This window comes from Coturnix japonica, chromosome 1 (assembly GCF_054131305.1).
Source record: "Coturnix japonica strain WE chromosome 1, WE-NBRP24, whole genome shotgun sequence".
Lineage (NCBI taxonomy): Eukaryota > Metazoa > Chordata > Aves > Galliformes > Phasianidae > Coturnix > Coturnix japonica.
Window position 1 is genome coordinate 30,760,231 of NC_140663.1, and position 22,039 is coordinate 30,782,269.

General features: G+C 43.1%; 1 protein-coding gene across 1 annotated transcript in view; it reads left to right on the top strand.

The window, feature by feature from the left end:
• Positions 1-22,039, top strand: part of LOC107310670 (uncharacterized) — a gene marked incomplete at its 5' end in the record, with an annotated part of 97,046 nt that overhangs the window by 51,977 nt on the left and 23,030 nt on the right. The window lies entirely within an intron of this gene.

Genomic DNA, 22,039 nt, shown 5'->3' on the forward strand with positions numbered 1-22,039 from the left:
CAAGAACTCCTACGGGCTTGAAGGGCATGTAGTTTAATCTTCCTTCCTTTGTCCTTTTATCCACCTTGGTCTCATTGCAAAGCTATCAGAGAAGGCAGGACCTTTCTGACACAGTTAACAGAAAATTGGCTGTCTAAGCTGACCTGAGCAGAAATGGAATCGTGATGGTCCTGAAGTGGATCCTGATGATCCAGTTGGAAAGTAAATGAATGTGTACAAATAACACCAAGAAGCTGCATTTCCAATAAATTAAGGGAAGAACAAGAGGTGAAAGTGGTTATGGTGCAGGGTAAGTAACCAGGCTAATCTGGCATGAATATAGTAGAAAACCTGGTAGGACAGTTATCTTGGTCATGCCACAGCCAGGACATCTCGGGCTTATTTCACTAGCTACAAAGTACTGTGATTACAAAGGAACCACACCTGATAGCTCTTGTGGAAACTGAGGATTGGGAGAATACAGAGAGAAAGGCACTGGCTGCATATTGCAGTTCAGTCCAGTCTTTTTAACTGTAAGAAGATATGAGATATGAATGACCTCAAGGCCCCAGAGCCACTCAGCTATTCCATATCAGCTTCCAAACCTGGAGTGCACAATGTTTTATTAGCAGTTGCTATAACTAAAAACACTTACTTGGCACCCACCAGTATGATATGCAGGGACCTTCATGCATTTTAGTGAATTAATTAAATGTATTACCGCGTTTAATGTCCACAGTGGGAGATACAGCCCTGGGCCATGTGGACTCAGAGATGCATGGTTTGAGTGGGACACATGATTAAAGGATGTGTAGTCATAATCCCAATCAGTGCACTGACAACTTTATTTTTTTATTTGTTCTCTGTTTGAATTCATTCTCCAAAATATTCACTGCCAAAAATACCGCAGGGATAATGAAATAATGTGAAAGCAGCTTTATGTTTGAAATTATATGTTTCGTATCTCCTGAGAATATCTTGAATGGTGTAGAAAATTGAATTACGTTTAAATAATGAAGTCTTTTTCTCAAAGAATATCAGTAAAAATTAGCTTTGCTGTCCTCAAAGAACTAGCGCTATAAAATGCCAATCATGGCTTAATTGTGATTGAGCACGTTAATTACAGATGACAGATTAAAGGTCTTAGAAGTCTAATTCTTGATTGGGTCTAATCATCTGGTTTTTCATAGTGCTGAACTTTAAAACTTAGGCCTGAAGCTAAACTAAAGGAGGGAAATATTGCCATGAGGTCACATCTAACAATGATTGAAGGTGAGGCCCTTCTTGTGTACGCTTGGAGACTAGAGGAGAGTCCCAAAGGGGTCACCCCGGAGGTCACAGTCTCCAGCAACAAACTCAGGTTTTGTACAGATCTGTTTCCCGTACACTTAATGGAAAATGTGTCCGTATAACTCTTTGAAAACTATAGTTACCCAAAGAAAATGGTACCCTTCCCATTAAATATGGGAAATACCGACGTGAGCAAAGGGAAAGCTGCGCCTCCGTGTGCTCATCAGTCACTTCTCTGAAAGGAACTTCTGCCTATGCTGGATGCAGAGAATTACATCCTGGTAATGCTAGCGGGATGAAATTGCTAGTAGCACACCTTCATGTTCTACAGGTGACAGCATACACAAGAGCATGTTTTGGCCTTTAATCTAAGCTAACAAAGGACATGCAAGACTTACTTATCTAAAAATGGGATATCTCTTGCTGCTCACTGCATCCCTGTTTCCCATGGCTGCTGCACAAATGGGCTGTGAGCAGCCATGTCCCACTGCTACTCCGAGTTCATTGCACTGGCTCCCATTTCCTATCAATTGCCAGGCAGGAGTTTAAGAGCAATGTGAACTGAGTGTTACTCAGTTAACTCTCTGTTACGCCCAGGGCTGTGATTGCAACTGCAGCAAAATTTGAGATGCATCGGTGTGTGATTGAGCACAGGTAAGAATTTGTGGAGGATTGTTTTATTCATCCGCAAACACTAAGTTATTTAATCAGAGATTCCCAGGAGGAAAGGTTCGTTTCAGTAATTTTACTATTTCATTTAAAACAAAAAAAATGGCTGCATGTCCTGTCCCAGCATTTTCTAAATGAAAAAGTCTGTTTTTCTGTCTGAGGTATGAATCAATCTATGATTAAGACAAACATTAAAGGCCAGAAGGGAGCATCTGTATCTGCAGTGAGAAATTTCAGTTGATTCTTTGTGGTTTTGTTTCATGAATCTTTGTTATACTTTTATTTTCATAGGACTTCTAATCGTTTTTCCTCTTCAGTGCTCAGAATACCAGCTGATAGATCATGCAGCTTTCGGTTCCCTGCCTTTAGCATGGCATTTGTCAGATTACAAGGCAGACACTCCCACTGGGTTGTGTGATAGCAGTGCATCACCTGTCTGTTCAAATGGAGGAACCGGTGCTGTAGCTGGAAGGAAGAATGTGCTTTTTGATTGATAGCACCATTTTCTCTCTTAGCTTCAGGAGCCAGCTTCTCAGCCCCAGCTGCTTGGCAAGCAAGTCTATCTGGGGGCCACTGAAAACTATGGTACCACTACTGCTGTAGCGATCGTATACTTTGTGTAACACTTAGGAGACTTGTCAAGTCTGGTTTAGTCTTTGGATGGAAATATAGTCTGCAAAGTTCTCACAAAATGGGGAAAATGCTTTTAATCAGCGCTAAATTCTGTGTGAGACCTTTCAGAAAGATAGCATAGCCTCTTATATGGGATCGTAATAACCTCATAAAGCTGATATGAGATCAATTCTTCACTAATGCCAGAGCACAAGTGCAGAACTTGGCTTGCTAACCCCTCACATTTTCAGATCCCACATGCACATGAGGTATACATTTTGAAGAATTAAGGCAATTGATCATGGGAGCAGCTTGCTTAGGGGATGTGGTGAATTCTTCAAGACTTGCAGTCTCTAAATCACAACTGGATGTTATTCTGAAAGTTATGCAGTGCCTCAATTTTGATACTGCTGCAAGAATTCCTGGGCAAAATGACTTGTGCTGTGCAGGAGGTTGGACTTAGGTGATGACAGTGGCACCTTCTGGTCTAATTGGTGTCCTCTAGAGGCTTGGGGGTTATTACTGTGAACCCTACGCTGTGCCCTAGTCCAGTGTTTAACTCTGTTTTAACTTACATGGGTACTATTCACATTGCTGAAGCAGGAAAAATGATCTGAATGCAGAACTCCAGCCCTTTGAGAACTGTGTGCTGTTGAGATGGGAGCAATCCCCTGAGCAACACAAAGAGGGTGAGGTCAACATGGGAATGAGAGCGAATCAGCCTGGCTGTCCGCTGCCATGGGAGGAACCATGTATGATATTACTATTACCATGATATTTGGCTGTAGGAAGCTGTCCCCTTCAAGGTCTTGCTGTGCTGGTGAAAGAGCTCACTGCTCTTAGCCAGATGTTATCGACTTTGCCCTGCTCTGCTCCCTAATAGTGCTTCCTATTCTGCCTCAAGCAATATTGGCCAGATCAGTTCAGCTGGATTAAATGGTTTATCTGAGCCGGCCTGCCCAGTTTTATCCTCAGGGCTTGGGAAGCTGTGCCACAGGGAATGCCAGAGGCCAAGCCAGGCAGGCTCCAGATTCCCGTGGGAAGGGGATGCCAGTTGTGGGCTGAGCAGAGTGTCAGGCCCCATTTATTAAATAGCCAACTATGCTGTGGCCTGAGAGATTTTGTTGCCCTGTTTGTGGATGTTGAATTCTACCATAATAATCTTCACTGGACCTCTGCCATAGCAAGTCCAGGTTACTGGCACATGCTTTGGAGGAGAATTTGTTTTATTTGCTTGTCTAGGAAACAGAAGTTCACCTCCTGTGAGTTGTACTGGCCTTGCTTTCCCTGCTCATTTCTGGCATTTCCCTGCCACCACAGTGAAAATCTGTTCAACATGTCAGCTCCTGGTGAGCAATAATTGCATTATCAGCTCCATCAAGTTATCAGTGAGCCTATAAAGCGGCGTCTTTTCCTGGACCCCTATGCCTTGCAGCCTCGGTGCTTTCAAAGAAGCACACATGAAAGAGATTGCTGTGCCTGGCATCAGTACAGACTTGTGCTGAGACCAGGCTCATTTACTGCAAGTTTTATTACCTGTGGAATGTAGAAAGGATGTTCAGTGTAGCATGTCCGATGGGCAGGAAGCAAACTAAGGCTTGATTTTTAACTCCAGTTAACATCCAAATATTTTGTTGTGCAAGAACTGCTAATTTTTGTTTAATCTTCTTAACAGCTACTGAGCCAAAGTCAGCTGTGGTCACATCTGTGTAACCCCAGAAAGGAGGCTGAGGACTTACATTCCAGCAAATTATTCTGGATTTAAATGAGGGTGACTGAAGCAGGATCTGGTGTAGGGCTGGTGACTGGTGTTGATTTGAGGAAGGTACATCAGTGTGTAAAACCTGCTGCTCTGTGGGAAGGATTTGAGGATGGCAGTCTTTGAGAATGGGCAGAAGCCAGTCTGTGCTAGGTTGATTTACTTCTCAGCATAATGTTGGTTGGCATGTGATGAAATCACTGTTTCTATTAGATGTTCACTGAATTTGTTACAGAGGTCCTTGCTGGTATCACTTCAGTGAAGGTCCTGTCAATGCTTCCATTATAATATTTGTTCATGAGTAATATCGTAACATAGCCATAAAAGTTATCTCCAGATTGAAAACTGGTGCACAGGTTCCCAGCTGAGATCCAGGAACATTTCTCTTATGCTTAAAATTTGAAGGAAATTGTCTTGGCCATGGTTTAGTTAGAATAAGGCAAAAATAGGATTTTGGCTGCATTGAAACATATTTTACATTTCTTTCACTAAAACAGAAAAATATTTTATACATAGTAATTTTCTTTACTGTTTTTATATACAGCAGAATTAGGGAACTGGGCAGTAAAAAGACACATGGCTGTCCACATGTGAAAATATATATTTTATATTACAGATATTATAATATATCTTAATTCCCCATATCGTCAGCAAGGGGATTTTACTTTAAGATTTGGTCGAGAGGAAAAAACAGTTGCTAGTGCTCTGAAAATGTCATGTAGGCATCTCCTTTTAAAACTGTATATGTACAAAACAGGGTTAGATCATGGGTTTGCTAATGTAACGTTTTGTATATAGTAGCCAGCATGAGAAAAGGATAGAAGTAGTCTCCACATAGACAGCTGTTAACAAAGGAAGCCCACAAGGGAAGGTTCTGTCTGGTTTATGGGCCTTTAATGGTTGTCAGATGCTCTCTAACACCAGAGTTTGGATGTAGATAGCTAATGGAGCTAACACACATTTTCATTTCTGCCCATTCTCCTTTAGCTCCTCTAGCTGCTCTTGTAAATCGATGTAAATCAATGACTCCCAGACAGATCCTGGCCCCACAGATACCTTTACAGTCCTCACAGGTTTCTCTATGCCTTTGGGTGGTTTGGGGCTGCAGGAAGCATGGTGATGTAGTAGTACCCAGACTTGCTGTGTACTGGAATACATGACCCACCCTGATCCCTGCTAGTTCTTGAGTGCTTTGAGGGAATAGAATGAGGAGGAATGTTACTTTAAATGAAGGAGAGGATATTTAGGTTAGGTATTAGGAAGAAATTCTTTATGCAGAGGGCACTGAGGCGCTGGTATAGGCACTAGCCTCTACTTCTGGAAAGTCAGATGCTGAACTCCTGATGGAGGAACAAGAGGATTTTAAGTTCGGTTACGTGCCCTTGGCTTAGTGACTGCTAAAGGAGAGCTCTGACAAGCAGCATAAAGGGGAATCACCATGGTGTTTAGCACCAAAAAACTTGCTGCAGTTTGTTTTTCACATGCTGCGTCTTTATTCGGTTTTGAAACTTCTCTGTTAGAAACTGCATAGCTGCTGTAACTGCATGCTCTGGTAACTCCAGGAACATGAAGTGACCAAAGGAGATTTCAGGAGATTAGGTGGCAGAGGTTGTTTTATGGTACTTTGAGCATGGCTGCCCAAATGCACTGGAATGGGACGTGTATTCATGAGAGTAGCTTTCATAGACATCTGATGACTTTAGATAAAGCCAGGGCAGTAATTAAGCTGTTAGAAGAGAGAGTCATCATTTACATATATATCAGTAGTCAGCTCTCCTGTAAAGGCTGGCATTTGCTCTCCATCACTGTGTGCTAGTGGGGGGAGGTGGCAAAGGTGCATGTGCATTTCCTGGCTTGCTTTCACCTGACCTGAACCAAATCCAAACACTCAAAGCAGAGTCACAGCAGAGTTCAGCAGCACCCTGAGGTCATGACATTAACCCATTCATGAGTTTGAGAATGAGGGAAAGGAGGGGATGCCTAGAGATCCAACAGCCCTGTGAACCTCCCGGCCAACTGGTGAGCAGAGTAAATTGGTCTGGCTCCATTGACCTGCAGCTATGCTAAGTATGTGGGAAGGGGGCTGATGCATTCAGGCAGATCTTGCTTTGTTTGCGTTCATTCAGAAATTGTGCTGTACCCAAAACATGGCATGAGCACATAGCTTGAAATTTAAAAATAGAAATCAATATGATTTTCTATGTATGTGCTATGTTTTATTTTTTTCCTGTTTGTTAGTTATTCATGGAGTTGTTAACTACAAATTCACGCGAATCCCAAGGAAGCATTTGATCTAAAGTAAAGAAAATGCCTTTACAGGAGAAATGTATAAAAATCTGATTGATATTTATTTTATTAAGCATATATGGATTGTTTGAGTTTGTGTCCTGGCTATAATCCCTGTATTTGGAGCTATGCTGATGGGAAAATGGTATCCAGCAATTTAGGAAAGGTGATACTGTGTCAACAGATAGGCACTGGGTTAGGACATGTGACAGTAATCTTCCACGGCATTCAGAGCATTCAGACCATATGCTTTAAAACATCAGTAAAATACAAGTCAGAGCCATTTCCTCCCCACAACCCCCCCCAAGGATCTTCGGGGGATGTGGGGAGGGAGCCGCGGCCCCTCTCTGGGCACTCACTAAAGGGCACAGGGACAGAGGAGAGGACACGGCGCCTTGTTCTGGATGAGTGAACAAGGCTCAGCTGTGTGAGAAAGTGAATGAACAGAGCCAGCGGCTGTATGATGTGAGCAGAATGTGGCAGACTGGCAGGAGGTTTGCTCACAAATGCTTACTGGTAGCTTTTTGGAAGGTCTGGTTACTACAAACTCATGTAAACTAACAGTGGGCACTGCTGGCTGGTCTCTCTACTCTCATTTCTCTGCACTGTCCTGATGTTTGTCTACAGGTTATAAGGGCCTTTTAGATAAGCCTTTAGCATGCAGTGGAGTCCAGCATCGGTGACTGGTTTTTCAGTTTGGTCACCATCAAGGCATCTCATCTGTGCCAGCTGTTCCCAGTCACTGAAAGCAAGGGTGGCCGTACACATGCAAGAGGCTAATATGGGAGCCCTCTGGAGCACACTTACAGCCTGGGATGGTGGGAAACCCCTTCAGCTGAACCTTTTTGGCTCAGCCTGGACAGCTGAAAGCTCAGACAGGAGGAAGCACCTCCAACCACAAATAAACAGTTTCTGTTCATTGGAAGGTAATGGACCAAAACCTGATGTTTTTACTCAGGCAGAACTCTGACTGAAGTCGTCCGGCAGTGTGTCTGCAGCAGGGCAGCAGGTCTTGCTCTGGGGTTATTTATTGAGGCCATCATTTCTGAACCTCCCACTGGTAGCGCCTATCTTCCTCAAAAACAGGCTGCTTGGGAAAGGAGCACAGGGGAGTCCTGTGTAGAGGCAGTAAAATGGTTTACATTCTGTATTAATATTGATTTAACAATCATAAAAGAACATAAATGTTTAAAAATTAAACAATTTTTTGTTTAAATATTAAACATTGGTATTTCTCCTCCTCCTGATCTTTACATCAGCCTCGAATGTGGTTGAGGCTGTTTCAGAGTCATTCCTTGCATCTCTCCAAGGTAACTTTTCAGCACAAAAGCTTCCTGGCAGAAGGTACTCAGCGGCTGGCAGTAGCTGAAAGGGCTATTTCCAAATGTTCATCACTGTTTATTCCTGTCAGGAGCTGTTCCTCACCTTTTGAACTTTCTAAATGCCAGCCCAGGTTGTCCAAAGTGTCATGCAGATTGGTCAGTGATGGCAGAGGGGGGAATAACCCATTCAGGCTGCTTTGAAAGATCAGTAACAGCTTCCTTAATTGAATAAAGGTAACTCAGTGTTTTATGAGCATCTCTCAACACAGTCATTAGTTTTATCAGTCTGCAGTTTTAAAAGACATCCCTTCTGCAACAGTCCCAAGCTACTGCCAGCTCACAGTGCTACCACTTGTGCAGGCTGCTGAGCCCATGGTCCAGCTTGGACCTTCTTGGGTAGAAAATGTATTGCAAATGTGCAGGGCTGCATGTTCTCTCTGATGGATCATTCCTTTCCTTCCTGATCCTTCGAGGCTATGCTAAAAATGCTGAGGTGATACAGTTCCTGGGGTTTGTGTGGATGGTTGCTTAAATAACCCAAGGGGGAAAGATACTTCAGGGCTGAGGTTTGTTTATAGGGTGCTCATCATAGCTGTTGCAGAGGTTGCAAGGGGCAGCTTCCCTGCCCTGCCCATGGTTGCACATTGCGCTTTCATATCCAGTGAGTAAAATGCTGCAAGGATGATGTTCAGCTCCCTGCAGAAGCTGTTCTCCAATCTCCTGTGCTCTTGCAAGAAAGTGAATCCTGCTGCTGTATCCACACCTCATTCCTTAGTGCTGTCTGCAGACGATGCAGGAACATACTGAGGCAGTAACCCAGCCCAGAACAGGGGCTGGCCAGGCTGGGGAGCCCAGGAAGGGGTCTAATTGCTCCCATACTTGCGCTGAAGTGACAGCGAGAGCTGTGTGTAAAGCATGCCTATCTTTCAGCAGCAAGTTGTTTGTCTTCTCACTCTGATTGTTAATGACCATGAAATGCTAGCAGGAGGCCAGCCAAGACACTGATTCCTTTTCTTTCTCTCTCCTTATAGATTTCAGGGATCCGAACACTTTGGGATAATGAAATAATGTGGCTTGTCAGTCCAAAATAATAACACTTTACAAAGTGGAAATGCAAATTTCCTGTGATATCCCTGAATAGCAGGTGGTATTTCCTGATGTATTGTTTCTGACCTTCAGGGAAATTGATATTATTAACTGACTAAAGAAAATTAGTACACTACCAAGCTCCAGCAATTAAAGTAAAACAATGAGAAGATAGATATTAAACTGAATAAAGCAACAAGTAAGAGAAAGTTTGGATTTTGTATATTTGTTGTTGTTTTTAATAATGCTGTGGGCATTGTGTGTTTTTAACATACAGAAACTCTTTTTACAGAAACTTTGATGCTTCAAAGGGTATACAAGAAGAATACTTAACTATGAGCTCAATTGCTTCTAAGGGCATAAGCAAATAATATGGAATAATTAACCATTAAATTATTAAATAAGTAAAAATTGCCCACGTAACAAGGTAACTAATACTTGTATATGGCTGGGAAAATGGACAAATATACAGTTGAGATTCCAACAGGAGGACCAGGAGCAAACACGTTTATGCTTCTGTTAACTAGATTTTACTTTGGAAACAGGGCAGTCTGTGCTTGCTTGGTTACAGACAGGCAAAAATCACACAATTTTGGTTCTGATTTTGTAAAAAGGAGATGAACTATCAACTTTCGTAATCTTCCCTTCATGTAGATCATGTAGCGTAGACTCATACCTTGTACAAATGTAAACCACCTAGGGCTATGTTATATATGTCATGTCTCTTATACCTACCTAAAGCAAGGACTGACAGTTGGTTTTACATTTCTTTTGAACAGACCGTGCTGCATGTTCCTGTATTACATATAACATTATGGCTGAAAGGCCTAAATAATGCCTGTGGAATCTCCAGGATTCATTTTCTTCCAGTACAGCTGTCCTGTGCTCTCCCACATGCAGTTCCTCCTAATCATGCTATGAACCCAGTTGAGTTTGTTTCCTGAGGTTGTTCAAACAAACTTGAGATTTCTAGTTATGTGCAGCTGGTCTTAGTGGTTTTTATGTCAACTCCCTGACTTTCCTTGATGATAATTTATTATTTAATTTCTCCTGCAGCACATGCATGTATGTTCCTGTAATGTAAGGAAGTGCTTGGGAAAAAGAAACCCTCTTGGCAGTCATTCTACAAGACAGACTAGCTGTTGCTTGTTGTATTAGTGGCGGAACTATGTGATCCTTGATTCGCAGATGCTAAAGCCAGGTGGGACCCTGTGGTTATCTGATGTGACCTCCTGTGCAGAATGGGCTGTTGGAAGTCCATCGCAAGCAAAGATCTGATACAGATTTTGTAGGAGTGTACTCAATAGGACATTCCTTTTTACAGGTGGCATTTCTTTACTAGGAGAGTGGTGAGGTCCTGGAACAGGCTGCCCAGGGAGGTTGTGGATGCCCCGTCCTTGGAGGTGTTCGAGGCGAGGTTGGATGGGGCCCTAGGCAACGTGATCTAGTAAACATGGAAGTTTGGTGGCCCTGCCAGGCAGGGGGTTTGGAACTTCATGATCCTTGAGATCCCTTCCAACCCAGGTCACTCTGTGATTCTATGTGATTTGAATGGAGGTGACAAACTCTTATAATCTTTTCATTCACATTTAAAAGATAGGGAATGTGGTAGAAGTTCCAAGAAGCCTTCCTTCATGTATTTTTGACATTGACGAAGACAGGAACAGAGTGAGAAGCTGGATGAATGTTTACTAGTCAACTTGGAAATACCAGCTGTGGTATTTTTTCAGTCTACAGTATAGCAGGATTTAATTCCTCCTAGTCTCAGGACTGACTGCAGTATATTGGCCAGTGACAAGACAGCTTATGACCTTCTGGAGAGATAATGCAGGTGTGGAAGAACAGATATGGGAATAATTTCTAATCTGAGATGTTTAATATATGTCTGAGTTAAGGTGTCCTGGCTGAGCTTTGCTAAGTGTTAGTGTGCACCCATGCATGAGCTGCTAGCCTGTCCTCTCTACTAAGTACTGTTTGTTTCCTCATTAAAACAGATGTACAGTGATGCTTTTTATCCTCACAAATGAAACTGGTAAGAACCTGCAGCTGGTGATGACTCTTAAAATGTTTTGTAGGTCAGTGATGTCTCTGTGTCCTTCAGTCATGAAGAATGCAGTAGATCACCAACATCGCAATAGAAACTTGTGGTTTTGGTTAGTAGCCATTCATAGATTAAAAAGTCATTGTGATCCATGTTGGATTTGACACAGTTCATGTGATGGAATGGTCATGGGATGAGTGTTGCTGTTGTGAAAACAGTGGGGAAGTGATCTGAGTTGCTGATAAATAAATCCAGCATAAACCAAGTTCTGTCTTGTAACACTGTCCAATTCTGTTACAACACCAGCGTTGTAAAGGGGCATGTCTATGTCCCCTGAGCTAACAGATTATATAGGTTTACTGGAAACAAAATGAATACCTCCAAGAATACTTAGCTGCTGCAGTAGGATGCCCTTTTCTTTCTGATTCACTTTGAATGAATGCCTTTACATGGTACTCAAGAAAATCACATCATTAGAGGTGTTGTTTTTCAGATGAGATGTAAAGCCAAGGCCCTGACCACTTGTGATCATTAGAGTTCCCATGGCTCTTTTCAAAAGAGTCGAGGTTTTGACCCCGGTGTCCTGGCCAAATTCCAATCTGTGTAATTACATCCTTCCTTCCCTGTGCTTAAACTGGATATGGTGTTCTTTACCTCGTGTCCTAACTACATGCAATATTGTCTTGTGCCGTTAAGACAGATCTCATTCCAGAAATGGCTGCATTTCAGTGTGAAGTGACACAAATCCTTTTTTCAGGTTCCCAAATCACTTCCAGTCTGAAAATCACTGTGGAATCTGGAAAGAAAGGCATGTTCAGATATGAGATTATGTATTTCAGTGTTGCGTTGCTTTTTTATTATTTCATTTATTACATAATCTTTTTGTAAGAATGCCCATGTTGAGCCAAGGAATAATACATGCATGACCCCTTACACAGCATCACAGGTCTCTCACAGGACACCTGGTAATGCATTAGATGTGTTAGACTAAAGAAGTGCTGATGATTAAAACAAATGCATTTGGAAAGAAGGAAACTCACCGTGAGTAATACTGTCAAGGAGAGAGGTGAATATGTTTGTCAGTGTGGTGTCCAGGCACTTCCCAAATGGTTTTGTATAGAGCTGAGTGCAGGTACCAAAAGGCTCAGATTGGAATTAGTCCTGTAGTCAGGAACTAAATGTACTTTCCTCTGTCTATTACACTGTACCAATCAAACCCCTGTAATGGGGTGCAGCATGGCTCAGACAGCCGGGGGGAAGTGCGCTCTTGGGTCTTACTGGGCAGCATTATATGTGACGGTTCAAAAATGTAAATGGTCCAACTATTTTATGTGGAAGGACTCATGAAAATAAAACTTGTGGTCTGTGTCCTTCCAAATAAAATTATCAACAGCACCAAGTCACCCTACGTCCTGTTTTATGAAGGCTCTTATCTTCGGCAGAGAACTGCAACCTTCTTTCCTCTGTGCTCTGTTTTCAAGGACACGTAGATCCTGTTCATCCATCTGGTCTCTTGCCAGTTGGTCTAAGCACAAGCATCATCATCTTATCATGGGATGAGAGTGGATGTGTCTTCATATGAGCCTGTCTTCATGTATTAAGTCATGGCTGGGGCTGGGTGTTGAGACCTTTGGGTACCTCCACAAGGGATGGTTCAGCCAACCCCAGACCAAAAGTGCCATCAGGTCCCAGGACACCTAGGAGTATGGAGCAGGAGAACACCACCACAGTGCTGAGCAGGGAACCATATGGAGCGTGCGTGATATTGGGGGGGTTCCTTCTGAGGTACTGAATGCTCATTTATAGTATCCTGATGTGGAGATCTCACAGAAGTCCTGGCTTTCTTGTCAGTCAGGAAGCTTTCTGGAACTGTGACCGTGCATCTGGAAGACTCATGAAATCATCAGCTTGAGGCTTGCAAACCAATTTACAGTTAGCAAAACATTGTCTTTTTGAGAAAAAGAAGCAAAAAGAATAATTAAAAAAATTTGCTAAGCAAAATGGAGCTAGACTATTATATCACTTTCATGAGCTCTGTGTTTAACCATAAAAAAAATATTGATTAAGTAATAAAGGACAATTATACAATGCTGAATGAGAAAAACAGCCACAAATTGCCAAGGGCATGTGCCAGCAAGGGCAGACAGGAATTAAAGTTAAAAAACGCGGCTGAAAAGGCCACACATTTATTAAGGTAAATGCATCTAAATTAGCCCTGAAGGCATACATTCCTGGGAGGTGATGAAAGAAGAGGCATGGGCAACTCCTTATCCCATCACTGTCCCCCACCCTTTTGAAGTGCTTGTATAACAGAGTGAATGTCCCGGCTGCCAGTGCAGACTAACCACAAGGCTGAAACAGACTTGTTTCTACACAGATTGCTGTGCTGAGAGATCATTTGAGCTCTTCCTCAGGAAGACCACGAGCTCCTACCGATCCTTCTGCCATCAGCCCTGAGCAGCAGGTTGTTATTCTGCTTGCATGTACAGGTATAATCATACAACTCCCCGAGGTAGGGAGTCCAGGGGCCTTCCTATATCTCCCTGCTTTTTCATTATCTGAGAAGATGAAGCCTGATTCTGATTCTAAAGTCTAGAAAACCCTTTTAGTACCCAGCAATCCTTCTAACCAGACTTCCCAATTGCTCTCAGAAAAAAAGCACAAAACCAAACACTCTGGTGTTTATGGGGCTGAAGAAGAGCTCCTGCAGGATGCACTCTAGGCTATCCAGCTTCATTCTCAGGATAAAGCCTTGCTTGAGATTGGACTGGGGAGCCACACTGGTAGGGGATGTGGGGACAGTGGGATGCCTGGAGCATTCTGCTGCCCACTATCAGAGCCTCACTCCCCACCATCAGCTTCCATAAATGTTAAAATCTAGAGCATCAGGATGTCCTTGTCCACACTGCTGCTGCCGTTAAAATGATTTTGCATCTGCCATTTAGTGGTCTGGTGCTGTTATAATACTTGATCTTGCATGTGTGGATTATGTTCAGCTGCAAATCAAGCTTCTGTCTACCGGGGGCATGTTGATGTCCAGAACGCATGTGTCTCTCTGCTTACCACAGCATCATCTGGAGGCCTGTTATCCTTCTTCATTCTCAGTGTAGCATCGGGTTACACAGGACATTAAGGAAAAAAGCTGCAGGGGATTTGCATGCCTAACTAACACACATACCTTTGGTGTTCACATTGTCAGGTGCAAGCAACTAATATGATCTACAGGTCAGCTGTAGCTTAGAAAAGACTTTTAAATCTCTGTAGCTGAGCAGTCGGGTAATTGTCCTTTTAAAGTTAGGATCAAATCCTTCTCTCCTAGACTGGACTAAATTCAGTCTGTCCAGGGCGTAAATAGCACAACTCCAAAGTGACACTGGGACTATCAGTAGCAGCATCTCTTCCTCCCTCTTGTCCTCCTTTCTTTCAGAACAAGAGCAGTGTTCGTGCAGACACTGTTCATATTTGTTCTGCCGTCAAGAGGCCAATGGCATGATACTGTAGACTTTGATACTGCAGTCTTTTAGCAAGCAACTGAATAGCAGAGAAAACAGTTTTGCTGCTACCTTTTAAAATGCATCACTGCATCCCACAGATTTCAGAGTGATGCATATGGTGAAATTACTGCTAGAGAGTGAACAGTGGAAGCACACCAGAAATGCAAACCAAGGGTTCCTTCTGCTTTGCAAGGAGTGCCTACAAATCATTGATTTGGACACAGTGAATGTGATTTCTGTTAAAATAACAATACGAACTGAGGTCAGAATTTAATATATCATGCACCAGAATGACCTCAAAATGCATCAACTCAGGATGTGGATTAATTACAGCAACTTGCCACCAAGCCCCTGGTATATTTCAAGTATATGGAAAATGTATTTCTATTTCAGACACTGACTTCTTCATGATACTGTGCCAGGATGTCAGCAGGCTGTGTTCGGACTCTGACAGACACTCTCAGCAGCATCAGTTTCCTGGAGGCAGTAGCAATTATCAAATCTATTCAATAGACAGACAACCATCAGACGTCTGTATATCCCAGACATACAAAAATATCCCCTACCAACCATGTGGCAGGAGATGTGCTCAGACAAAAAAAGTTCCAGAGAAATGCCTCGGGCCAGATCCTCAGCTGCAGAAAATCAGCAACCCGCCTTCCTCGTACTTTGTGCCTCTTCTTCAGAGGAAACCCCTGCCCAGCCATCACAGGGCAATGGGAGGTCACAGGAGGGACAGGATGGATGGGAAGAGGATTTTAGGGCCAGGCCTGGGATGAACACATAAGCTCCGTACAAGATGCTTTCTATCTATCACCAAAGGGTCAGAAATAGAAAAGAAGCTGCCTACATCCCTTGTATCCTTACTTCAGCTTGTGCTGGTGGGGGGACAGACAGCTCTTCCTAAGGGGATGCAGAGTGCCTGAACTGTGCCTGGTCATGGGTTTCGGTAGTGTCCTTCAGTTGGCTGTGCTGGTGGCTGGGGCTTTCTCTCCAGCACTGCCTCGTCCTTTGCCAGCACCCAGGCACAGCTCAGGAAAAGGCACTGGCCATGGGGCTCTGCACAATGGGCTCTACTTGTTTTCCAGTCTGTGCATGGCGCAAGAATACTGTAATTGAATGAATTAGGGCCTCTGTGACCCTAAAATGGAGGATGAGAACCAAGGTACAAGACCAGAAAGAGAAATGTCACCTGGCAATAGTTATGTTTTGAAGCTAAAAGTTCACTTTCCAAATGGCTGCAGACTTTAAAGAAGTCCTGGTTTGGGACTTTACTGCCCTGTTCGTTGTGTTACCTCTCTGGAGACCATTGCAAAAATAAGGGAGACTGAGTAACTCCTGGCAGTCAGGTCCCGGCATGAGGCCACTGCTGAGTCCTGCAGCTCTGATCAGCTCCAGGCAGGTGGTACTGCTGGAAATGGTCTCTGAAGCAGAGCAGCCTCTGATTTAATGGTCTGTATGGTGAGAGGTGCCTGAGCGAGTAGAGAGGGAAGGCTACAAGAAAAGCTGGAACCGGATGGTAATGTGATCTGGTGCTTTTCACCTCTAGGTCATCAATTCAAACCTAGCCGGTTTAGAAGTAGCCAAAAATTATTTCCATATGGGTCAAGAGAGATGCATGTGAACACAAGAGTTGCTGTATCAAAACAGACAAGATAATCTGGAGGTAAACAGTTGCACAATAGTTTCTTGTGTGGAGAAGTCTGCAAGGTATAAAGCTGAGTAATTCCTGATCAGTTTGTATCCTTGGATTGTGAGGGCGAGATTTCTTTGCAAATAACTTACAATTTGTTTCTTTCTCCTAAAATGTAGTCTTTTTTCTTACACCGTAACTAAGAATAATGAACCTCCCATTTGGCATTCTCAGTGGTCTGTACAGGAGATTATAAATAGGCATATATATATGATATTTGCTTAACAGGAACCAGTTTGTGTGCCATAGGTGCTTATCAACAAACCATCAGTGCTAAATTGTGTACTAGAATTATTTTGAAATCTAGAAATGTTGCTGCTTATCGCTTTAGCAGAAAAATGCACAATATGCTGAGTGAAACCTGAGTAAAATGCATCAGGAAAGCTTATCAGATGCATCGTGGGTGATAATAAAGTAATGGGGGAACCAAATAGAACATAGGTGTCACTAAAGAAGAGCATTCAGCAGCAGCAGCAGATCCTTCTGCATCTGAGGTGTACTCAAATGTATTGATTTTAGCTAAGCACACCAATGTAAACTTGTTTATAGTATTTAACAACAGATGCAAGGCCTATTAAATGGGCATTTCATAAGCTGCTCTGCCTTAAATATTTTATAGAAATGTAACTGGTACAGACTGAAAGATCATAAAAATTAGTATCATCTATCAAGAGCACTGAACTAACAATTATTCTGAGTTTTGATTATATCCTTGATAAACTCAATGGGATATTGTAGTGCTTGAACTATCAGCTCAGCTAGCAGATGAAGAAAAATTACACCATTCCCCTTCCTGTTCTCACTGTTAGATTTATATTTCTAAAATACTCAGCTGTGGTGGGAAATCTACACTGAGGAAGGTTGGGTCGAAGTAATTGAAAAAATAATGAAATATGCTAGTATAAAATAAGGCCAAATTAGATTTTCAGTACATTTATTTCACAGTTTTTATCCTCCCCAGATGCAAAACCATTGCAAAAGTAGCAACCTACAAACTTTTTGTAGTGAAAGTAGCTTTTGTAGGCAAAATGTATGAAATCCTATCCCCACTGAAGTCAGTCTGTTGGCTTCCATTGCATATATATGAACCTGACTGGATACATGTGCCAGTGCCTGAATTTTCAGGCGACCAAAAGAGTAATGTGAAACAGTGTGTTTTGGATTTGCCAATTAAAATATAAAATTTCAGTGCCAGTCGAATAATTATTAAAAGTCACTTTGTGTACTTGGAAAACTGTGATGCTTTCTGCTCTCCTCCACAAGTGGAATAGAAGCACTATTTACTTTGTCATCACCTAAAGTTATTGCTGTAGCTCCTGAGATGTTGCAGGGTTTTCCAGCAGCAGTCAGGGGAGGTCAGTTTAATAAGCTAATAAATATTTCTTGAATGACCTGACTTTGTATTTGGTATAAAGAACTCTGAGTAGTGCCAAGTAGGATAGAAAATAAAGAATAAAAGTTCCAGAGATTTTGCCAAAATTCTCCACAGATTACTATTAGCCTCATTTATGAGACTGCACAGAGGACTGTGAAATCTCCTTTGAACTCTTAGGGCCAGATGGTTTTGCTGTTAGATCCTAATGACCCACAGCAGTGTGCGTACACAGACGCCCCGGTTACCAGTTGGCTGCAAACACGGGGTGTAGGCAGGAGAATTCATGATCTGTGCTTCCAAAACACAAGCAATTCCTGCTTGGGTAGCGGGGGAGCCTCCCCTTGCTAATGATGCTGTAAAAAGCTTTTCTGCTCACCTCTCTAAGGGGAGATAATTTCTAAAGCGAGTCATGAGCATTCCGGGCTTGGAGGAGTGAGTGACAGGCACGGTGTAACATGCAATTCTTCTGATGGCCATGAAGCCATTGAAAGGCAAAGAGACTCTCATGGGCTTTGTGGATCTCCAGTCCCAGCATTGTATCTCCATTCATTCTCAGTGAGTGAGGGAAAGGCTGGACTCGAACCAATTAAAGCTTTAGGGCAGAGCAGTAGCTGTGGTGCTGTCACATGGAACTGCTTGGAAGACATGATTTATTTTGGATTACATTGGTTTCAACTGGTATAATATGAACTTCCTGAATTTTCTAGGATATGTAGACAAAAAGCCTAAATATGGTTTTACTCATCTTTTAATTTAGAACTACAAGTGTTTTGGTGACCTATGAAATTATTTTAACGATCTCTGCACAACACTGAGCTGTCAGCACTATAAACGTCATCCCAACTGGATACTAGTTTCCATCATGGTCATTTAGCCTCACCAGCAGAGCTACCTCCATGTGAATGTCTTCTCTATGTCAAGCTGTGGAAATAGTCACAGTTGCCAAGAAGCATCAGTCAAACATCTTCATAATACTCCATTTAAAGAGAGAGATGCCAACGCGACATCTAGGAGCACCGTGACTGCAGCTTGTAGCTTCAGGCACAGTGGTCGGTGAATGATTTACATGCAGACCAGTGCTTTTATCTCTGGTCATTAAAAATGTGTTCCTGAGTAGCTCATCTTAGCTGACATAGGCTTATCCTTAACTGTCCTTATTGTAGCACTAGGAAAAGTCACAGTGTAAGGGGGAGTGCTACAGAGAATGGGAAGTGTGACAAATTGAATTTGATACGAGTTTTGAGTGCTGGTACAAGATGAATATGGGCCCGTCACACAAGGCTGCTCTTTTGTTCTTATAAAGGAAGCACTGAAGTTGTTTGACCAGTGTCTGTATTAACCAACAGAGAGAGAAGTTATCTGATGGTACCATTTTTGTCCAACCGGGAATTCCTGAGCCAGGTTTAGGCTGTAAGGATGTTTCTGAGATACTGACAAGGAGTAAAGTGACAGAATTTGAGAATAAAGCTAGAGGTGAGGTGGCAGGGGAGGTGTGGAAAAAGTATGTTGTAGAACAATTGGGCATTGAACATTCAAATCTTAGAATCAACATTAAAGCTCCCAAAAGATTGGCATACCTTGCTCTTTAGGTGGTTAGTTTTTTTCTCTTCAGAGTAAGGGATCTTATCACAAAGTTCTAAAGTACTGGGTTTGTCTTAGCCCACGTTGACTTCATGGTTCAAACATGGCAAAACATTCTGTTGCATTTTGGATTAATTCTTGTAAGGCAGAAAAGACACGGTCACAGGATTTTTCCAGCGCTGTTGCTTGGTCTTTGAGAAAGTTATTTAAGATTGCCTTGCACTTGCATTTGATGTAAATTTGATGTAAAACATGATTTTGTACATATGGAATTTCAGCTGATATAGATTCAGTGTAAACTAGCTGTTTTTTTTTCCACTGAGGATAAAAATAAGGTGTGGAAGCTGGGTGTTTCATAGAACTCTGCTTGCAAACCATCACTGCAATAAGTGAGGCAGCCCCTGGCTGTGCAGGAGACCTGCCATTGTATTGTGTGGGCTCCTGGAGGGATATGTAATAATTCAGAGCCCTCACATCTTGTGTACAACTTCATTTTTCTCCAAAGCACCTCTTTAAAGCCTCTTGTCCTTGGCTTTTTGTGGTTCCAGTCCTTTCTATACATAACCAAGACGGATTCCCTTTCTTCCCAGCTAGTTGAACATGTAGTTGCCACAGCCTTTTGAATCAGAGGTGTCTCCTTTGAAGCCCTGAAAAGATCTCTTAAGTCAGTGAACACAAAGCTTAGCAAGTAGAGGCGTTTGTATCTGTAGTGAGTCAAGAAGGTTCCAAACGCATCACATCCACGACAGTTAATGAAATCAAAGAGACTGCTTAGGAAATGTTCCATTCTTCCTGTGTGTCCTGGTTCTGCTGGTTTGGGTTAGCCCCGGAGAGGGTCTCTGAGGGGGCATGCACTGTGGTACCCAGTGGCCGTACACAGTAGCCCTGTGTCCAGGGCTCATCCAGGGGATGAGCAGTGCCCCATGTGCCATCATGATACAGCCATCACAGCCACCACCCTGGGCTTGGCAGGAGCAGGCACGGCTCCCACGCACTGCGGTGCGTGCCACTAGTCTGGGCAAGAGGCTGAGCCCAGCTCCTCGTCCTTTGGAGCTGCGTTTCTTCCATTTAAGGGAGAAAGCAGAACATGCGCTGTGCTCCGCTGGAAGCCTGGCTGGCAGTGAGCAAACGCTGTCAGGGAGCTCCTGACATGCAGCACTAAGATAGCAGAGGTCTCGAATGACTGGGATTCCTTCGAGCCTTGGTCAGTATCACAGACGGTTTCCAACTGGGCAAAGTACAATATTTTCCCTCTGCTTTTTATGAATGGCCGTATAGTATTGTGCTTGAGTCAGAGTCCTCCACGAAAGCCATTCATAAAAATAAAAACAAAACAAAACAAACACACACAAAAACTTTCTAGGCCCAATCTGGAGCCACTGGGTGCCAAAGGCTGGGAAAACACACTGGCAGCTCAAACCCCAGCTATCACTGAAAGTATTCAAGGGGCTTTCTGGTGGTCTGAAAAGTATGAAGTGCTGTGTGGAAGGGCAGCTGGTAGAATTATGGTGACACATACTAGGCAGGAAGCCAGGGCTGGCCTTGTTTCAGACATTGTCTTTCCTCTCATTGAAGTGTCAGGACCTAATTCATGGAAAATTTGGTGAGTTGGCAGCTCTTTCAGAAGATTTCATTGAGCTACAGTGTGTGAGAGTCACATGAATGCGGTGCACGCAGCCAAAAATATATGGGGATTTCTGAACAGGAGAAAGCAGTCAGCCGCTAAGAATGTCTGCAGATTTCATAGGGCTTGGGAGTAAACGTACACAGGTGTAATCAGCAGGCAAGGAAAAGAAAACAAAGCAGAAAAACCTTTCAGATTACCGAAGAGCTCCATTAAACGTGAAACAAATAATGTCTTTGTCCAAGAGCAGCAAATGCCTGTAATCAGTTCAGGGCTTGCAGTCCACCTGGAAAAGGTGTCAGGAAAATGCGTGCCTTACTAATCACTTCTCCACTGCAAGGGAACTTAATGGAAAAGAAAAAGATCTGCCTCAAAGTTTAAAGACAGACCCAGTCATTGCTTTCTTCTTTTTCTTTTTTATTCTCGGTCAGTTATTTATGTGAGAGCAGAACTTAGCGCCTGAGGCAGGGGTACAAAAATAAAACAGCAATAAGATTCCACCAAATTAGAAAAATGAGTGCAAATAAACAAAGCATCCCTTGTTAAAGTGGGATGCTGGTGGCCAGCAGTCTGAATTGAATCAGTTACATTGAATTTACATTTTCATTGATCCTTCCCACTGAAATGCTGCTCTGAAAGGCCAGTTACACTAAACTGTTTATTCAGAAATATTCCAGTTATTTCCTACTACACTGTCATGAAAATTAGGTTTTTGGCTATCTAGAGGGACAGCGTGTTGGCTTCTACCCAAGCAAGGCACTAAAATCACTGCTGGGATTAGGAACAGGCAGGAAGGAAGGGCAGGAAGAAGATCATTGGGTGCCATTCATACGCTTTGAAAACAGAAGATCCTGGGGGGTAGAGAGGGGGGAAGGCTGCTTTGCCCCACTGAAATAAGAAAAGCCCTTTTGTGCTCACGGTGTCAGGATTTCTTCTTGTATCTGTGGTTGTATTGTTCCATACAGATCCTTGCACCCGCAGGGGTCACACCACCAGTGGTGGTGTATTTTAAGTACGTGGATGTCAGTTCCCTAGCTGGTTCTCCTCCTCCTCCCCGCGGCTCCAGTGGATGAGGTGGGATGGAGGCCCATGAGTTGTGTTCCCAGCTCATCTGGGACCTTGTTTCCCATTCCCAGGTGGGAGCAGCCAACTCCTCAGCCCCTGGCTGCGCCACCTGCATGGGCAGGTGGGCACAGCACCCATACCTACTGCTCATGTGTCCAGCCAA